Source organism: Petromyzon marinus, unplaced genomic scaffold (assembly GCF_048934315.1).
Source record: "Petromyzon marinus isolate PM22_M1 ecotype Great Lakes invasive population unplaced genomic scaffold, UKy_Petmar_22M1.pri1.0 PM_G_Scaffold_38, whole genome shotgun sequence".
NCBI classification, from domain to species: Eukaryota; Metazoa; Chordata; class Hyperoartia; order Petromyzontiformes; family Petromyzontidae; genus Petromyzon; species Petromyzon marinus.
The window spans coordinates 407501-412500 of record NW_027422961.1 but is presented as its reverse complement, the minus strand read 5'-3'; the positions used below and the strand labels follow the sequence as shown (position 1 = coordinate 412500).

The 5000-nt window shown below is 41.0% G+C and overlaps 1 pseudogene; it reads left to right on the top strand.

Moving 5' to 3' along the window:
* The window catches only part of LOC142916162 (28S ribosomal RNA), a 10598-nt pseudogene that overhangs the window by 3309 nt on the left and 2289 nt on the right, over window positions 1-5000 (top strand).

The window sequence follows — 5000 nt, the reverse complement described above, 5'->3', positions numbered from 1 at the left end:
GTCTAGTTGAGTCGGATGACTCTTCAGATGACTTTACAGAGGATGATGAGGATGTGGAGGAGTCCTTCCTCGACATATCGGCTGAGGAACCCGTGTTGGGAAAGTTTCCCATTGACACCAAGGGAACTATCACGGTTGTACTGCCTAGTTTGGAGTATATATGCGTTATCTGTAAACAACACATGGGCAAAGCATCCGAACTTGTTGCACATTTTAACATCAAACACAGAGACATTCCTCTGGTGTTTAAGTGCGCTAAATGTGACAAAACCAACTCAAACCACCGATCGATTGCCTGTCATGCCCCCAAATGTGGGGGAATAAAGTTAACTGAGGAAAGCTTACCAATGGTCTGTGAATGTTGCCAGGCACGCTTTGCAACTCTAAGTGGCCTTTCGCAGCACAAGAGGCATGCTCACCCAGTCACCCGTAATGAGGAAAGGATTAAAGATGGTATAAAGGGTACCTCGCAGAGAGGGGTACACCGTAGCTGCTGGTCTTTGAAGGAAGTAGAACAGCTGGCCCTTCTAGAGTTGCAGTTTCAGGGGAAAAAGAATATCAATAAGATCATTGCTGAAGCGCTTGGGACTAAGACCAACAAGCAAGTCTCTGACAAGAGACGGGACCTAAGTAAAAAGACAGGGGCCCCCATGTCAGACAGCTTACATTTTTCTTCTAGGCCTCTTGAGACATTGTCTCCCCCACCAAATGTAACAACGGGGACTTCATCCATACTCGCTCAAGCAGCTGAGCGGCTTACGAATGAGAATTCTGGGACCCTGGAAAAGCCTGCAATGGAGGCAATAAAGGCTTGGCTTAACGGCGAGGGCCAACATGATGCCCTCGTAGAAACTGCCACAGCATTGATGCTTTGTCCGATGAGATTGGTGAAAAACAAAGGCAAACGTTCAAAACCCGAGAACGACATTATTAAACCCAGGATATTACCCACACGATCTTGGATGAAGAAGAGAGCGGAAAAACGAGGAAGCTTCATGAAGCACCAGAAGCTCTTCTTTAAGAACCGCTCTCTTCTTGCGTCCTTAGTCCTGGATGGCACTGAACGTCATGAATGCCGAATCCCGAACGCAGATGTATATCGTTTTTACTGCGAAAAATGGGAGAAGGTGTTGCCATTTAATGGCCTGGGCCAATTTAAGTCATCAGGTGTTGCAAATAACGAATACTTTGAGCCCCTAATTTCGGTGGAGGAAGTTCAGACTGCCATACGGGCCATTAAACCAACGTCAGCAGCTGGGCCAGATGGCCTAACAAGGGCTGCAATCTGTGCTGCCGACCCCGAGGGTCGGACACTGACAGCCCTATTTAATGCATGGATGATTACAGGAATTATTCCCAAAGTGTTGAAAAAGAATAGGACGATTCTTATTCCTAAGGTTATGGACGATGAAAAGCTGAAAGAATTGGGGAACTGGAGACCAATAACGATCGGTTCAATGATTCTGAGATTATTTTCCAGAATAATGACTGCACGTCTTGCTCGTGCTTGTCCCTTAAACCCAAGGCAGCGTGGTTTTATAGCGGCATCTGGCTGCTCTGAAAATCTTAAGGTGCTACAGGACCTTATGAGACATGCTAAGAAATTGCACAGGCCGTTGGCTGTCATGTTTATCGACATAGGGAAAGCTTTTGACTCGGTTTCGCATGCTCATATTTTATGGGTGTTAAGGCACAAGAAAGTAGATGAACACGTGGTGGGCATCATCCAGAACGCCTACGATCGGTGTACGACCTCGTTCAAAAGCAATGGCGAGTCGACTCGAGAAATTAGCATACGTGTTGGTGTCAAACAGGGTGACCCCATGTCACCCCTGCTCTTCAATCTTGCCATGGACCCTTTGATATGCACCCTAGAGTCACACGGAGTTGGGTACTCCATTGATACCGACCACGTGACAGCTCTTGCGTTTGCTGATGATTTGGTGTTGGTGAGCGAATCTTGGGTTGGTATGGCCGCCAATCTAGCGATCTTGGAATCATTTTGTGGGCTATCGGGATTGGAGGTTCAGGCCAGAAAGTGCCAGGGCTTCATGATAAGCCCAACCAAAGATTCATATACGGTGAACAACTGCGACCCATGGACTATCAAAAATAAAGATGTCCATATGATCCAACCTGATGAATCAACGAAATACCTTGGTCTGAAAATTGGCCCTTGGACTGGCACTATACAGCCTGATCTACATTGTCAGCTAAAGACATGGATCTCGAAAATCGATGAGGCGCCTCTGAAGCCAACTCAGAAGGTTGAACTACTCAATGCCTATGCCCTACCCAGATTGTTATATCCTGCAGACCACTCGGACTGCAAGCAATCAACTCTCCGTGGGTTGGACCAAGAGATTAGAAAGGCGGTAAAAGGATGGCTCCACCTTCCCGCTTCAACTTGTGATGGACTGTTATATGCCAGAGCCCGAGACGGAGGCCTTGCCATCTTGAAACTGGAAAAAACAATCCCTTCGGTTCAAGTTAGAAGGCTGCAACGTATAGCAAACTCGTCCGATGCTATCACCCGTAATATTGTGTCCTCGCAGGGTATGGAGGAAGAATACCGTAATTTGTGGGTACGAGCAGGGGGTGACAGTGATGCAATCCCAACATTCGTTCTCAGGGACTCGGTGTCAAAAGAACCTGTATATCCGAGACCCTGCGATTGGAGGGAGCATGAATTTCAGAGATGGTGCGAAAAGCCGGTTCAAGGAAGGGGCATTGTAAACTTTGCGCATGATAGAATCAGTAATGCTTGGTTGAGGCCATGGTGCGGCTTTAAACAATGCTTCTTTATCGCAGCACTACAACTAAGGGCAAATATTTACCCAACAAGAGAAAGCTTGAACAGAGGCAGAGATGGGGCCTTACGTTCCTGCAGGAAATGCTCTGCCAGACTCGAGTCCCTTTCGCACATTCTCGGTCAATGTCCTGCAGTACAGAAAGCAAGAATTGCGCGACATAACAAGATCAGTAACATTCTGGCAGACGAAGCGGCTAGATTGGGCTGGTCTGTATACAAAGAGCCACGGTTCATATCCGAGACGGGAGAGATGAGAAAGCCTGACCTCGTGTTTGCAAAAGATGAGGAGGCGGTTGTGATCGATGTCACCGTCCGTTTTGAGCTTTCAAAGAATACCTTGTCAGATGCTGCCTCGCACAAAGTTTCGTACTATACCCCTCTTGGTGATCAAGTCAAAGTGCTGACGAAGGCTAGCAAGGTCACATTCTTTGGATTCCCGGTTGGGGCAAGAGGAAAGTGGCCCCTTGAGAATAACGAGGTACTTACCTCCCTGGGCCTGACCAAACCCAGAACGACATCACTGGCCAAGATGATTTCCCGCAGAACGCTGCTTTTCTCTCTTGATATTCTGAGAATGTTCTGTGGAAATTATGCGGTCTATGAACAGTCATAGACAACCTCCGAAACAAATAATAGTTTTTTTTAAGATGTCATTTGTTTAGATTGATTTTGTTATTTTCGAAGGTGAAGTCGGTTTTTATTTCATTTTACTATTTTCCACAATTTAGATTGTTATTTTCCAAGACGAAGTCTTGGTTCTTTTTTTTATTGTTAGTTTTTTTTTTAAACACGTCGTATTTGTTACTTTAGAGCTTAGAGGGGACTTTATTTTCGCCTTACTATTTTCTGCCTACAAAGAAGATTAAAAATAAGCTTTTTTCAAGATGGTTTTGTTATTTTCCAAGGTGAAGTCTTGGTATTCTTATTTTACTATTTTCCTTAAAGAAGACCTTTCTTTTAGATTTTGTTATTTTCCAAGACGAAGACTTGGTATTTTTATTATATTGCTATTTTTTACACGAAGCTTATTCAAGAGCACTTATATAGATTAGACTTTGTTATTTTAATTCTTTATTTTTGGACTACATCAGTTCGAGAGTCCTGTAACTTACTATTTTCTGCCTACAAAGAAGATTAGAAATAAGCTTTATTTAAGATGTTTTAGATTAGATTTTGTTATTTTCCAAGGTGAAGTCTTGGTTTTTTTTATTTTACTATTTTCCACAAAGAAGACTTTTCTTTTCTTTTAGATTTTGTTATTTTCCAAGACGAAGACTTGGTATTTTTTTGCTATTTTTTACAGGAAGCTTTATTCAAGAGCACTTATATAGATTAGACTTTGTTATTTTAATTCTTTATTTTTGCACTACATCAGTTCGAGAGAAGACTACAAACCAGCTTTATTTAAGATGTTTTAGATTAGATTTTGTTATTTTCCAAGGTGAAGTCTTGGTTTTTTATTTTACTATTTTCCACAAAGAAGACTTTTCTTTTAGATTTTGTTATTTTCCAAGACGAAGACTTGGTATTTTTTTATTGCTATTTTTTTACACGAAGCCTATTCAAGAGCACTTATATAGATTAGACTTTGTTATTTTAATTCTTTATTTTTGGACTACATCAGTTCGAGAGTCCTGTAACTTACTATTTTCTGCCTACAAAGAAGATTACAAATAAGCTTTATTTAAGATGTTTTAGATTAGATTTTGTTATTTTCCAAGGTGAAGTCTTGGTTTTTTTTATTTTACTATTTTCCACAAAGAAGACTTTTCTTTTCTTTTAGATTTTGTTATTTTCCAAGACGAAGACTTGGTTTTTTTTTGCTATTTTTTTTTTTACACTGCTTTATTCAAGAGCGCTTATATAGATTAGACTTTGTTATTTTAATTCTTTATTTTTGGAATACATCAGTTTGAGAGTCCTGTAACGTACTATTTTCTGCCTACAAAGAAGACTACAGGCAAGCTTTATTTAAGATGTTTTAGATTAGATTTTGTTATTTTCCAAGGTGAAGACTTGGTTTTTTTATTTTACTATTTTCCACAAAGAAGATTTTTCTTTTAGATTTTGTTATTTTCCAAGACGAAGACTTGGTATTTTTTTATTGCTAGTTTTTTTTATATGTTACTTCAGAGCATAGAGAGGACTTTATTTTTACCTTACTATTTTCTGCCTTCAAAGAAGATTA